This window comes from Lithobates pipiens, unplaced genomic scaffold (assembly GCF_037356315.1).
Source record: "Lithobates pipiens isolate NorthernLeopardFrog02 unplaced genomic scaffold, aLitPip1_a1.2 Scaffold_3, whole genome shotgun sequence".
In the NCBI taxonomy this organism is placed as follows: Eukaryota; Metazoa; Chordata; class Amphibia; order Anura; family Ranidae; genus Lithobates; species Lithobates pipiens.
In genome coordinates this window covers 73,451,337-73,467,952 of record NW_027507790.1, presented here as the reverse complement: position 1 = coordinate 73,467,952, position 16,616 = coordinate 73,451,337, and positions in this window count along the sequence as shown.

Sequence of the window (16,616 nt, the reverse complement as noted above, 5' to 3'; positions counted from 1 at the left end):
CTACGGTACATAGGCCTGAGTGCGTTACAGTCTGCTGTTCTGTAAGGACCGCTATCGGTCCACAATACATAGGGTTGCCGTGCACTACTGCTGACCGCTGCCCTATACTGCAGCAGTCCTTCAGCGGTATAGGGACTGACGCACAGTCTGCTAAACACTAATACACAACCTGCTTGGTCCACAAAAGTTCTTATAAGGACTGGTAACTTGGTATAGGGTGCTACGGTACATAGGCCTGAGTGCAGTACAGTCTGCTGTTCTGTAAGGACCGCTATCGGTCCACAATACATAGGGTTGCCGTGCACTACTGCTGACCGCTGCCCTATACTGCAGCAGTCCTTCATTGGTATAGGGACTGACGTACAGTCTGCTAATCACTAACACACAACCTGCTTGGTCCACAAAAGTTCTTATAAGGACTGGTAACTTGGTATAGGGTGCTACGGTACATAGGCCTGAGTGCGTTACAGTCTGCTGTTCTGTAAGGACCGCTATCGGTCCACAATACATAGGGTTGCCGTGCACTACTGCTGACCGCTGCCCTATACTGCAGCAGTCCTTCAGCGGTATAGGGACTGACGCACAGTCTGCTAAACACTAATACACAACCTGCTTGGTCCACAAAAGTTCTTATAAGGACTGGTAACTTGGTATAGGGTGCTACGGTACATAGGCCTGAGTGCAGTACAGTCTGCTGTTCTGTAAGGACCGCTATCGGTCCACAATACATAGGGTTGCCGTGCACTACTGCTGACCGCTGCCCTATACTGCAGCAGTCCTTCAGCGGTATAGGGACTGACGCACAGTCTGCTAAACACTAACACACAACCTGCTTGGTCCACAAAAGTTCTTATAAGGACTGGTAACTTGGTATAGGGTGCTACGGTACATAGGCCTGAGTGCAGTACAGTCTGCTGTTCTGTAAGGACTGCTATCGGTCCACAATACATAGGGTTGCCGTGCACTACTGCTGACCGCTGCCCTATACTGCAGCAGTCCTTCAGCGGTATAGGGACTGACGCACAGTCTGCTAAACACTAATACACAACCTGCTTGGTCCACAAAAGTTCTTATAAGGACTGGTAACTTGGTATAGGGTGCTACGGTACATAGGCCTGAGTGCAGTACAGTCTGCTGTTCTGTAAGGACCGCTATCGGTCCACAATACATAGGGTTGCCGTGCACTACTGCTGACCGCTGCCCTATACTGCAGCAGTCCTTCATTGGTATAGGGACTGACGTACAGTCTGCTAATCACTAACACACAACCTGCTTGGTCCACAAAAGTTCTTATAAGGACTGGTAACTTGGTATAGGGTGCTACGGTACATAGGCCTGAGTGCGTTACAGTCTGCTGTTCTGTAAGGACCGCTATCGGTCCACAATACATAGGGTTGCCGTGCACTACTGCTGACCGCTGCCCTATACTGCAGCAGTCCTTCAGCGGTATAGGGACTGACGCACAGTCTGCTAAACACTAATACACAACCTGCTTGGTCCACAAAAGTTCTTATAAGGACTGGTAACTTGGTATAGGGTGCTACGGTACATAGGCCTGAGTGCAGTACAGTCTGCTGTTCTGTAAGGACCGCTATCGGTCCACAATACATAGGGTTGCCGTGCACTACTGCTGACCGCTGCCCTATACTGCAGCAGTCCTTCATTGGTATAGGGACTGACGTACAGTCTGCTAATCACTAACACACAACCTGCTTGGTCCACAAAAGTTCTTATAAGGACTGGTAACTTGGTATAGGGTGCTACGGTACATAGGCCTGAGTGCGTTACAGTCTGCTGTTCTGTAAGGACCGCTATCGGTCCACAATACATAGGGTTGCCGTGCACTACTGCTGACCGCTGCCCTATACTGCAGCAGTCCTTCAGCGGTATAGGGACTGACGCACAGTCTGCTAAACACTAACACACAACCTGCTTGGTCCACAAAAGTTTTTATAAGGACTGGTAACTTGGTATAGGGTGCTACGGTACATAGGCCTGAGTGCAGTACAGTCTGCTGTTCTGTAAGGACCGCTATCGGTCCACAATACATAGGGTTGACGTGCACTACTGCTGACCGCTGCCCTATACTGCAGCAGTCCTTCAGCGGTATAGGGACTAAGAGTTTTGTCACAGGGTGATTTAAAAAATGACAGGCAGAGGAAGAGGCAGGCCCTTCCGCAGGGGTGGTAGGGGTAGGGCAGGAGCAACAGCCTTGAGCCAAAGTGGGAAGTTGCAGAAGGTGCGTTCAATTACTTTAAAGGACGCACCAGACTTGGTTGAGTGGCTCACTCAGCCTTATTCTTCTGCACCCTCCTCATCCTCTCGATCTGCACCCTCTTCTTCACTCTCTGCTATGTGCACCCCCAAAGACACTACCACCAACAACACCACCACCACCACATACCTTCCGCTTGAGTGCAAATGGGGGCCTTCATGCTCCAGTGTTTTAATAGGGACCCCCGTATAAAAAGCATGAGGGTCAAGGACCAGTACTGGGTGGCAACGTACTTAGATCCCCGGTACAAACACAAAATGGCGGAAATGTTACCGCCGTCGCAGAGGGCTGTCAGAATGCAGCACTTCCAGGCCTTGCTTCGAGAAATGCTGCATTCTGCTTTTGCGTGCGCTGGCAGAGGAGCAATTCCCACTCCCAGAGAAGGATTTGCGGGTACCAATCCAACAGCGCCTGCAAGAAGAGGCCGGTTTGAAGATGTGTTGGTGACTTCGGATATGAGGTCATTCTTTCAGCCGACCCATCGACAGGTGTCATCCGGATCCAGCATCAGGGAACGCCTAGACCGTCAGGTGTCCGACTACATTGGGTTAACGGCCGATGTGGACGCTCTGAGGAGTGATGAACCCCTAGACTACTGGGTGGGCAGGCTTGACCTCTGGCCAGAGCTTGCCCAATTTGCAATCGAACTGTTGGCTTGCCCCTCATCCAGTGTCCTGTCCGAAAGGACGTTCAGCGCAGCAGGGGGGATTGTGACCGATAAGCGTACTCGCCTAGCTCACGACAGTGTTAACTACCTCACATTTCTAAAAATGAATGAGGCATGGATCTCGGAGGAATTCAACACATGTGATCAGTAGACCATGTATATGTCTATAAACAATTTTTGGAATCAAGCACACAGACCTTCTTAATTCATTTGGCTCACTTCCCTGACCCAAAAAAGCACACCGTACTATATGCCCCTACCCTCCTCTTTGAAGAGGTTGAGCGGTGTCATATTTCTACTGGGGCTGCTTATTATGAGGGGTTCCCACCATCCCTGTGCTGTGCTGACTTCCTCCTGGGTGTTCTTATTATGAGGGGCTCCCACCATCCCTGTGCTGTGCTGACTTCCTCCTGGGGGTTCTTATTATGAGGGGATCACACCATCCCTGTGCTGTGCTGACTTCCTCCTGGGGCTGCTTACGGTGCTGCTGTCAGCGCTGTATGTCACGGAGCTGCTGTCAGTGCTGTATGTCACGGAGCTGCTGTCAGCGCTGTATGTCACGGAGCTGCTGTCAGCGCTGTATGTCACGGAGCTGCTGTCAGCGCTGTATGTCACGGAGCTGCTGTCAGCGCTGTATGTCACGGAGCTGCTGTCAGCGCTGTATGTCACGGAGCTGCTGTCAGCGCTGTATGTCACGGAGCTGCTGTCAGCGCTGTATGTCACGGAGCTGCTGTCAGCGCTGTATGTCACGGAGCTGCTGTCAGCGCTGTATGTCACGGTGCTGATGTCAGTGCTCTGTATTACGGTGCTGCTGTCAGTGCTCTGTATCTCCTGCACCCTCTTGTTTGCCTACCCTGGTCCCTGACCTTCCCTCTCCTCCATTGCCTTCATTAGCTCCATAGTCCTGAATTGTCAGAACAATTTCCCAAATAAAAAAAAAATGCTTGTAGTTATCGATCCCAAATTCACCTCATACATGTATTATGCTATTGTCCAGGTGGTTGGACTACGTGCTACCCCCTAATAATTACCCCGTGGCCGCAAATTCGACCTAAAGGTTTGCGAAATTCGCCTCCCATTGAAGTCAATGGAGCCCGCGGCGAACGGTCGTTTTCGCGAACGTTTGTGTCCGTTCGCGTTTCGCGTTCGCGAAACGTCCCGTCGGAAGTTCGTCCATCACTAATACTGTACACGGACTACATGGAATATATACTGTACACCGGCTGTACTGTATTATATAGACATGTGCAGAGTAAAATATTTCGTTTCGGAATTTCGTTTTCGTCCGAAAAATTAATTAATTTAGTTACTCCCGAAATTCGTATTTATTTATTTTGTTTTTCGTTCAAAAATTGCATTCGTCCGAAAATCTACATGAATTACGGTCAAATCTGTCTTTGAAGGCTTATGGTGTCTGTCGAATTTATAAAGAAGATTTGACGGAGCTAGTATATAGCATACTTCGTGTGAACTTTAGAACCTTATTAAAGTCTATGGGACTCCAACGTTCAAAATCTAAAGTGCTAATTTTAAAGGCTAATTTGCAAGTTACTGTCCTAAAAAGTGTTTGGGGACCCGGGTCCTGCCCCAGGGGACATGTATCAATGCAAAAAAAAGTTTTAAAAACGGCCGTTTTTTCGGGAGCAGTGATTTTAATAATGATTAAAGTGAAACAATAAAAGTGTAATATTCCTTTAAATTTCGTAGGGGGGGGGGGTGTCTACAGTATGCCTGTGAAGGGGCGCATCTTTCTGGTGCTTAGAACTGTCCCTGCACAAAGTGTCATTTATGCAGGAAAAAAAGTCCTTTAAAATCACTCGCAGCTATTATGAATTGTCGGCTCCGTAATACAGAGAACACTCATTGAAAGTCATTGATAAAAAAAAAAAATAAATAAATAAAATAAAAACAGCGTGGGGGTCCCCCAAATTCAATTACCAGGCCCTTCAGGTCTGGTATGGATATTAAGGGGAACCCTGTGTCAAATTTTTAAAAAAATTTGACGTGGGGTTCCCCCTAAAAATCCATACCAGACCCTTCAGGTCTGGTATGGATATTAAGGGGAACCCCGCGTCAAATTAAAAAAAAAATTGACGTGGGGGTTCCCCTAAAAATCCATACCAGATCCTTTATCCGAGCACGCAACCTGGCAGGCCGCAGGAAAAGAGGGGGGGACGAGAGAGCGCCCCCCCTCCCTCCTGAACCATACCAGGCCACATGCCCTCAACATTGGGAGGATGCTTTGGGGGTCTGTGACCCCTCAAAGCACCTTGTCCCCATGTTGATGCGGAGAATGGCCTCATCCCCACAACCCTGGCCGGTGGTTGTGGGGGTCTGCGGGCGGGGGGCTTATCAGAATCTGGAAGCCCCCTTTAACAAGGGGACCCCCAGATCCCACCCCCCCCCGTTTGAAATGGTAAGGGGGTACAAAAGTACCCCTACCATTTCACAAAGAAAGTGTAAAAAATTGTTAAATAAGACAAACACACTTTTGAAAAATTCCTTTATTAAAAATAAAAAAAAATAAAAAAAAGATTCCAGCGGTGGTAATCCACTCTTGCTATCCAGCGACGGACGATCATCTCTCCGGGGTCCAGCGATGGCTCATCTGAATCAGCGCAGCGAATCCATCCATCTTCTGTCTCCATGGAGGTGACACTGTGGGAATTCCGGTGGCCTGACGTTTGTTATATGCGGAGGGTGGGGCCACCCGTCACCTGACCCCGCCCCCCTCTGATGCAAGGGGAAACCCGGGCTTCCCCGTGATGTATGGGTGACCCAGCACCCCTCTGATGTAACACAGGCAGGTTTCCGTTACATCAGAGGGGGGCGGGGTCACCCATACGTCATGGGGAAGCCCGGGTTTCTCCTTGCATCAGAGGGGGCGGGGTCAGGTGACGGTGGCCCAGCCCTCTGCATATAACAAATGTCAGGCCACCGGAATCCCCGCAGTGTCTCCTCCGTAGAGACAGAAGATGGATGGATTCGCTGCGCTGATTCAGATGAGCCATCGCTGGACCCCGGAGAGATGATCGTCCGTCGCTGGATAGCAAGAGTGGATTACCACCACTGGAATCTTTTTTTTTATTTTTTTTATTTTTAATAAAGGAATTTTTCAAAAGTGTGTTTGTCTTATTTAACAATTTTTTACACTTTCTTTGTGAAATGGTAGGGGTACTTTTGTACCCCCTTACCATTTCAAACAGGGGGCGCGGGATCTGGGGATCCCCTTGTTAAAGGGCTCTTCCAGATTCTGATAAGCCCCCTGCCCGCAGACCCCCACAACCACCGGCCAGGGTTGTGGGGATGAGGCCCTTCTCCTGAAGGGCCTGGTATGGATATTTAGAGGAAACCCCACGTCAAATTTAGGGCTCCCCATAATATCCATACCAGACCTGAAGGGCCTGGTAATTGAATTTGGGGGACCCCCACGCTTTTTTTAAAATGTATTTATTTATTTATTTTTTATCAATGACTTTCAATGAGTGTTCGCTGTATTACGGAGCCGACTTCATAATAGCTGCGAGTGATTTTAAAGGACTTTTTTTCCTGCATAAATGATACTCTGTGCAGGGACAGTTCTAAGCACCAGAAACATGCGCTCCTTCACAGGCATACTATAGACACCGCCCCTATGAAATTTAAAGGAATATTACACTTTTATTGTTTCACTTTAATCATTATTAAAATCGATGCTCCCGAAAAAACGGCAGTTTTTAAAACTTTTTTTTGCATTGATACATGTCCCCTGGGGCAGGACCCGGGTCCCCAAACACTTTTTAGGACAGTAACTTGCAGAATCTTTTCTCTCTGTCAAATCTTTTTTCTCTGTCGAATATTTTCTCTATATAATCTTGAACTAATAATACTGTACACAGACTGCAATGTATTATATACTGTACACACTGTATTATATACTATACATCGCTGCACTGTATTGTATTGTATACTGTATATCGCCTTCACTGTATTATACTCTGCTGTATTATATTATATACTGTACACTGTCTGCACTTCATTATATACTGTACACCGCCTGTACTGTATTATACATTCTACACTAACTGCACTGTATTATATATTTTACACTGCCTGCACACTCTATCCACTAACTAACCTGCCTAATCTCTCTCCAGTTCCACATTAACACATTACATATGGCCGTCGTATAAGCAGTCTTTAATAGTGTGGGGTGTGGCCTTAGCCCCTGAGCTATGATTGGCCAAAGGCATCCTGCATCTGTGGGGCACCCTCAAATGGAAGGTGGAGGAGCGCAAGGTCTCTAACATCGACTAATAGGGATGAGCTTCGAATTCGAGTCAAACTCATGTTCGACTCAAACATTGCCTGTTCGCATGTTCGCCGAACAGCGAACAATTTGGGGTGTTTGCGGCAAATTCGTAAAGCCGTGGAACACCCTGTAAAAGTCTATCGGAGAAATCTAAAGTGCTAATTTTAAAGGCTTAAATGCAAGTTATTGTCATAAAAAGTGTTTGGAGACCTGGGTCCTGCCCCAGGGGACATGTATCAATGCAATTTTTTTTTTTTTAACAGACGTTTTTTCGGGAGCAGTGATTTTAATAATGCTTAAAGTGAAACAATAAAAGTGTAATATTCCTTTAAATTCCTTTACATTTCGTACCTCGGGGGTGTGTATAGTATGCCTGTAAAGGGACGCATGTTTCCCGTGTTTAGAACTGTCCCTGCACAAAGTGTAATTTCTGCAGGAAAAAAAGTCATTTAAAACCAATCACGGCTATAATGAATTGTCAGCTCCCCGTAATACAGAGAACAGTCATTGAAAGTCATTGATTAAAAAAAAATGTGTGTGGTTCCCCCCAAATTCAATTACCAGGCACTTCAGGTCTGGTATGGATTTTAAGGGGAACTCCACACCAAATAAAAAAAAAATGGTGTGGAGTTCCCCCCAAAAATCCATACCAGAGCCTTTATCCGAGCACGCATCCTGGCAGGCCGCAGGAAAAGAGGGGGGGACGAGAGCGCCCCCCCTCCTGAACCATACCAGGCCACATGCCCTCAACATTGGGAGGATGCTTTGGGGGTCTGCGACCCCTCAAAGCACCATGTCCTCATGTTGATGGGGCAAGCGCCTCATCCCCACAAACCTGGCCAGTGGTTGTGGGGGTCTGCAGGCGGGAGGCTTATCAGAATCTGGAAGCCCCCTTTAACAAGGGGACCCCCAGATCCCGCCCCCCCCATTTGAAATAGTAACAGGTACATTGTACCCCTACCATTTCACAAATATAGTGTAAAAAATTGTTAAAAAACACACAGACACCATTGGGATAAGTCCTTTATTAAAAATAAAAATAAAAATAAATTTCAGCGGTGGTAATCCATTCGATGGGAATATTACACTTTTATTGTTTCACTTTAAGCATTATTAAAATCACTACTCCTGAAAAAACTGATGTTTTTAAAAGTTTTTTTTGCATTGTCCCCTGGGGCAGGACCCATGTCCCCAAACACTTTTTAGGACAACAACTTGCATATTAGCCTTTAAAATTAACACTTTTGATTTTGAACATTCGTGTTCCATAGACTTTAATAGGGTTCTAAAGTTCATGCGAATTATAGGTCTGTTCGCAGGTTCTGGTGCAAACCGAACCAGGGGGTGTTCGGCTCATCTTTATCCACCAACTCCGAGATGTCATCATAGATGAGTGGAAGAGGACTCCAGTGGCAACCTGTAAAGCTCTGGTGAATTCCATGCCCAAGAGGATTAAGGCAGTGCTGGAAAATAATGGTGGCCACACAAAATATTTACACTTTGGGCCCAATTTATATATTTTCACTTAGGGATGTACTTAATTTTGTTGCCAGCGGTATAAAAATTAACGGCTGTGTGTTGAATTTATTTGAGAGGACAGCAAATGTATGCTGTTATACAAGCTCTACACTCACTACTTACGTTGTAATAAAGTGCAATTTCTTCAATATTGTCAAATGAAAAGGTATAATAAAATATTTACAAAAATGTGAGGGGTGTAATCACTTTTGTGAGATACTATATGTGTATGTCCCCTTTGAAAACAGTAAACCTATATTCAGATCCATAAACAAAAAACACTCGAGAGTTTATGCACACTGGACTTAAAAAGAACACCAGTTCCCTTGGCACAAAAAACCCTCATACAGAGTGTTTTTGTAAAGGCGTTTAGGAGCCTTTAGTGTTTTTTTCTGCCAGAAAAAAAAAACCCAAGCCAGAATGGTTTTCTTTTCTGCCTCTAAACACTGAGATTGAAATATGCCCCTAAACATTAGACATGTGCATTCGTTTTCGTCCGAATGCATTTTCGTCCGAATTTCAGCTATTTTCGTTTTCGTTTTGACAAACGATAACGAAAGCACAAAATCCGAAAAACAAAAGATCCGACATAAATAAATGCTTTATTTTCGTTTTCATTGTTACAACAGTTCGATATAGAATAGGAGATTCGACATGACTCTGACAACAATCTGTCTATAGAACCTGTGGTCGAATGTGCCTAACCTTACCTCTATTAGTCCAAGATTATATAGAGAAAATATTCGACAGAGAAAAAAGATTTGACAGAGAGAAAAGATTCTGCAAGTTACTGTCCTAAAAAGTGTTTGGGGACCCGGGTCCTGCCCCAGGGGACATGGATCAATGCAAAAAAAAGTTTTAAAAACGGCCGTTTTTTCGGGAGCAGTGATTTTAATAATGATTAAAGTGAAACAATAAAAGTGTAATATTCCTTTAAATTTCGTAGGGGGGGGTTGTCTATAGTATGCCTGTGAAGGGGCGCATGTTTCCCGTGCTTAGAATTGTCCCTGCACAAAGTGTCATTTATCCAGGAAAAAAAGTCCTTTAAAATCACTCGCAGCTATTATGAATTGTCGGCTCCGTAATACAGAGAACACTCATTGAAAGTCATTGATAAAAAAATAAATAAATAAATTTTAAAAAAAGCGTGGGGGTCCCCCAAATTCAATTACCAGGCCCTTCAGGTCTGGTATGGATATTAAGGGGAACCCTGCCTCAAATTTAAGAAAAAATTTGACGTGGGGTTCCCCCTAAATATCCATAACCAGACCCTTCAGGTCTGGTATGGATATTAAGGGGAACCCCGCGTCAAATTAAAAAAAAAATTGACGTGGGGTTCCCCCTAAAAATCCATACCAGACCCTTTATCCGAGCACGCAACCTGGCAGGCCGCAGGAAAAGAGGGGGGGACGAGAGAGCGCCCCCCCCTCCCTCCTGAACCGTACCAGGCCACATGCCCTCAACATTGGGAGGATGCTTTGGGGGTCCGTGACCCCTCAAAGCACCTTGTCCCCATGTTGATGAGGACAAGGGCCTCATCCCCACAACCCTGGCCGGTGGTTGTGGAGGTCTGCGGGCGGGGGGCTTATCAGAATCTGGAAGCCCCCTTTAACAAGGGGACCCCCAGATCCCGGCCCCCCCCTGTTTGAAATGGTAAGGGGGTACAAAAGTACCCCTACCATTTCACAAAGAAAGTGTAAAAAATGGTTAAATAAAACAAACACACTTTTGAAAAATTCCTTTATTAAAAATAAAAAAATAAAAAAAAGATTCCAGCGGCGGTAATCCACTCTTGCTATCCAGCGACGGACGGTCATCTCTCCAGCGATGTCTCATGTCATCCAGCGCAGCGAATCCTCCGTCCTTCATCCTCCCAATGTTGAGGGCATGTGGCCTGGTACGGTTCAGGAGGGAGGGGGGGCGCTCTCTCGTCCCCCCCTCTTTTCCTGCGGCCTGCCAGGTTGCGTGCTCGGATAAAGGGTCTGGTATGGATTTTTAGGGGGAACCCCACGTCAATTTTTTTTTAAATTTGACGCGGGGTTCCCCTTAATATCCATACCAGACCTGAAGGGTCTGGTTATGGATATTTAGGGGGAACCCCACGTCAAATTTTTTCTTAAATTTGAGGCAGGGTTCCCCTTAATATCCATACCAGACCTGAAGGGCCTGGTAATTGAATTTGGGGGACCCCCACGCTTTTTATTTATTTATTTATTTATTTTTTTTGAGTGTTTTTTGTGTTTTTTGACTTTCAATGAGTGTTCTCTGTATTACGGAGCCGACAATTCATAATAGCTGCGAGTGATTTTAAAGGACTTTTTTTCCTGCATAAATGACACTTTGTGCAGGGACAATTCTAAGCACGGGAAACATGCGCCCCTTCACAGGCATACTATAGACAACCCCCCCCTACGAAATTTAAAGGAATATTACACTTTTATTGTTTCACTTTAATCATTATTAAAATCACTGCTCCCGAAAAAACGTCCGTTTTTAAAACTTTTTTTTGCATTGATACATGTCCCCTGGGGCAGGACCCGGGTCCCCAAACACTTTTTAGGACAGTAACTTGCAAATTAGCCTTTAAAATTAGCACTTTAGATTTTGAACGTTGGAGTCCCATAGACTTTAATAGGGTTCTAAAGTATGCTATATAGTTAGCTCCGTCGAATCTTCTTTATACATTCGACAGACACCATAAGCCTTCCAAGACAGATTCGACCGTAATTCATGTGGATTTTCGGACGAATGCAATTTTTGAACGAAAAACGAAATAAATAAAAACGAATTTCGGGAGTAACTAAATAAATTAAGCTTTCGGACGAAAACGAAATTCCGAAACGAAATATTTTACTCTGCACATGTCTACTAAACATACATGCACACACAGGATAACATTGATCTGCTTCATCCACGCTGCGACAGCAGACCGGAGATCTTCTCCCCGTGTCTGCTGCCTCACTTAAAAAAGACACAACTGTGCAGGGCTCTGCCCACCCAGCCCACTCATTCACTGTCTTCTGTGAATGGAAAACAAAAAGGTCCAGTAGCCTTTGCGGCTGTCGGCTTGTAGTTTTCAATGAACTACTGCGGCGCTGTGAACGCTGTGGTGGCTCATTGAGTCTTCCTGTCAGAATGTACTGTATCCACTTGCTCGTATGAGGTACCAGGAAGGCAATATAGATCTGCAGGAGACCTGCATGGCACCAGCAATCGGCTGATCACTGGTGCAATGTTTTACAAGCTCCTGCAACAAAAATTAATAAATGTACATTTTTTTACTTGCAAAAACCACGTGCATTTATTTATATTTTTGAAAAGGTGAACTTATCCTTTAATAGCATTTGGTTCAACAGACCCATAGAATGCATAGTTTGAATGATATACAAACAGTTACTTTCCTCTACCTTATCATAGCAATGATTGTTTAAACATCAAAGGGAATTAGCCATCAGCATTGGTTTTTGAGTGAAGTTAACACAATATTTTCTCTTTTTCACTGCAAAGAACTGAATAAAGGCTATCAAAAACAGAACACAGAAAGAAAGGTGGACTAGGTCTGCCACACCTGTTTCGATACTACCAAGCAGCCAGACTAACACAGTTATCCGTAATTTACTCCAAATATGAGAAGCCGGACTGGATCCATATAGAGAATCAGGCAGTCCCCACTTTTACCCTAGACTTCCTACTGTGGACCCCCCAGAAAAACAGACCCGCAATCTTGTTCCCAACCCTCTCACATTCATTTAAACTGTGGGATTCCCTGCGCTATTCTGCCTCCTTGGTCTCAACAATTAAACCTTTAACTCACATTTTTAACAATCCTCGCTTCCCTCCAGGGTACAATGTATTAGCCTTCAAATGGTGGGTCGATAAGGGCCTTTATAGGATAGGGCACTTCTTTACAGCAACAGGACCAATCACCTTACAGTTTTGTATCAAGAAACTAAGCCTCCCTAAGACCGAGATTTTTCGGTTTCATCAGATTCAACATTTTCTACACTCCCTTTGCAAAGGGGACTCAAACCCCCCGACCTTTAAAGAATACAAACTTTGGTGCGGTCAAGCCATGGACCAAAAGGGGGGGATCTCCTTGGTGTACACATCTCTTACCACTCCCAAAACAAAGGCGTCCTATATGGTTGCTTGGGAAACTGACTTTTCTTTTCATTGGCCATTAGACAAATGGCACTCTATGGGGGCTAAATCCTTCCGGGGCCTGCTCAACACAAACCTTATGGAAGCAGGGACAAAAGTACTAACCATATGGTATTACACACCAGCCAGAATCGCATACATGTTTCCAACAGCTAGCCCACTCTGCTTCAGGGGCTGCCTGCTTACAGGGACAATGTTGCATATCTGGTGGTTTTCAATCTGATTGAAAGACTGGTTGGTACCACTGTCCCCAGGTCTCCCATGGTAGCTCTTCTTAATGATCCCATTCCCCATCTTTCTAAACCCTCCAGCAGATTAGCCCAATTTGTGCTTCTGGGAGCCAAAATTTCCATAGCCAGGAACTGGAAGGAACCAGGGGTTTCTTTAACGTTAGCCAAGAGAAAGATCTCCTGGATAATGTCTCAGGAGAGGCTGGCCAGTCTGTTGGAGGACACATCTGATAGATTCATAGCCACCTGGGAGCCCTGGGCCCAATTAATGGGCCTATCCAACTTTCTATATGTGTGAACTCCTCTTATTGAACCCTGTGCGAGTAGTGACGCTCTCCCCACCCCTACCCCCTCTCTGTCCCCCCCTTTTCTTTCTTTTCTCCTTTTCTCGCCTTTTGTTCTCACATTTCTTCTCTGTATCTATTCTTTGGACTAAGTTTAGTCCGGAAAGGAATATAATTACCTGTAAACGTCTCTTAGGCAATGTTTGATGGTTAGCATGAAGAGTCCTCTGGGACCTGCTTTTGTATTTTCCACCCAGCAGAGGAGCTGGAGAACATCTCATGGGCTGATAAGCTGGCAGATCGGAAGTGCTCTGGTATGAGATAGCCAATGTTCTTTTATCTATACTTTTTTTTATATATATAATTTGAGGGCGCCAGCCTACCCCGACACAGTGTGATCCCATTTGGGGTGTCGGGGGATCTAGGCGGAGACCCGTTTTTCTCTTTTTCTTCATTTACAGTAGTTATGCCAGTTCGTACCAGTCATATATGTTTTTTTTAGCAACACAGCTGCATGTGTTACAGCTGTACAAATGAGACGACAAGTTGTCACTGTTTACTGTATGGACTTTACCCTGTAACAAATAAAAACCTTTGAAAGTAAAAAAAAGTCAGCAGCTGCAAACACTGTAGCTGCTGACTTTTAAAAAGCACACTTACCTGTCCATGTCGGCCGCCCGAGGCTGACCCGTCCCTCGGCTCTCGGGTCCTGGCGCCACCATTTTGGCTAAGGGAAACAGGCAGTGGAGCCTTGCGGCTTCACTGCCCGTTTCCTACTGCGCATGCGCGAGTCGCGCAGCGCTTTGTGAATGGGGCGCACTGTGTTCTGGGACACACAGTTCCCAGAACACAGCGCGACCCATTACCCAGAAGACGCCGCACGGAGGAGAGAAGACCAGAAGATCTCCGCGGAGGAGGAAGAGGCAGATTAGGACAATGTGCCTAGCAACAGGCATTTCTGGTAAGTTAAAAAAAAAAAAATTTCATTTTTTTATTTTCTGATTTTTTTCTAATTTTTAATGTTTTTTTTTCAGAGTGGCCCTCCACTTTAACCACTTAAGGACCGCCGTATTGCCATTCTACGTCATCAGAATGGCACAGGCAGGCACAAGCACGTAGATGTACGTGCCTGCCTTCCAGCGGATGGGGGGTCCGATCGGACCCCCTCCCGCTGGCTACGGCGGTCCGTTTCCCTCCGGGAGCGATCCGTGATGAGGGGATGGCCGTTGGTTTCTGGCCACCCCCTCTCGATCGCTCCTGGCCAATGACGAACTTCCTCCCACTGTGTATTGTTTACACAGGAAGGAGGAAGTGATGTCATTCTCCTCGGGGCGGTCTTTTTGACCGGACTACGAGGAGAAGACACAAAGTAAGTGCACCAAAACACTACACTGACACATAGGTACACGTAGGTACACAAACCCCCCCCCCCCCCCGATCCTCAATTTCCTCAACGTATCTCCAAGACATTTTAAATTCTTCCCACGATGCCCATTTATCTAAGCCACCCTCTTCTACTGTTAGGTCTTCATCCCCTTCGTTATAATGTTCTATTTTTTGTATTTCATTTATACGAAAAATCCATTCCGATATTTTAGGGCTTACGTTTTCTCTCCATTTTTTGGGGATTAAATTTTTGGTGGTGTCTAGCAGTATGGGAATTAACGAGGTTTTATATTGCTTTATGGGTTCCTCTGTCCCATGGAATAGGACCGTCCACGGATCTTCTCTTATTTCCTTTTTAGTTACAACCTTTATTATCTCTAAGATTTTTCTCCAATATTTTTTAATAATGGGGCAGTCCCACCAAATATGGGCCATAGTCCCAGTTTTTTTACACCCTCGCCAGCAATCCGCAGATTGCTCTACTACATATTTGGCCATTTTATCGGGTGTCGCGTACCACCTTGCTAAGCACTTGTAGTTTGTCTCTATCAGCTTATTATCTAATACCCCCGAGTGAGTTAGTTTAAATATCTTCTTGCGGATTTGTGTGCTACATTGTGACCCCAACTCTTTTTCCCACTTTCGGATGTATGGTGGGTCCTCCAGCTCGTCTCCCTCTGAGAGAATCTTAAATAATCGGGTTATGTTTTTTTTTTATTTTTCTCTCAGGCATAGCCGCTCCAGAGGTCTCAATTCCTCTTCACTGCAGATTGGCTGAGGTAAATTTGAGATAAAGTGACTTAGCTGGAGGAATCGCCATACATCAATCTTCATAATTTCTGTGTCCGCACTCAGTGCTTGAAATGAAACTATTTTACCGTTAACTAGTATATCTTTTAATTGTGCGTTTTCTTTTATTATCCAGTTACCCCCCACCTCCTGTTTGCCCGGTGTGAAATAGTCATTTTCTTTAAGATAAATCAAGGGTGAATTGTACCCCCAGTTATTTTGTAAATGTGTTCGATCCCAAATCTTTAATGCTAAACGTGTTATCTCGTGTGCGTTAGGTCCTATTGACCTGAACTGTGAAGGATTCCATATTGTGCGTCCTAAAAGTGCTTGACTCATTGCGTTCTCTACACTCACCCATCTCTTTTCGTTTACCTCTTTCGCCCATTCCACTACTCGTGACAAAACCACTGCATTGTAGTATCTTTTTAGGTCCGGGACTGCCAATCCCCCTTGTCTTTTCCCCCTGCTTAACACCGCCAAGGCAATTCTCGGCTTTTTATGTTGCCATATATACTTCGAAATTATATTTTTCAATAATCTAAAGTAGGCCTGAGAGAGCGGAATGGGCAACATTTGAAACTTATATATAATCTTCGGGACCAATATCATTTTAACTGCGTTGATCCGACCTAGCCAGGAGAGGGGACATGTTGAAATTTTTTTTATTTCTCTTTTAATTTCATCAAGTAAGGGGATATAATTATTCGTATATATTTTCCTTATGGTATCCGAAAGATAAACTCCCAAATATTTGATCTCCTGTAAAAGTAAAAACTGTCAGGGCAGTTAGTGTTAGGTCCAGGGTAGCCCCCTATCACCCCCCAATAAAGATTTAACCCCCTGATTGCCCCTAGAGTTAACCCTTTCACCCCCTTTTGCCAGTGTCACTAAGCGATAATTTTTCTGATCGCTGCATCAGTGTGGCTAGTGTCGCTAGGTAGCTAGTTATTTTTTTAGGTTCACCGCCAGGTTTTTATATCGCTAGGTACTCCGATATACTACCCAATAATGG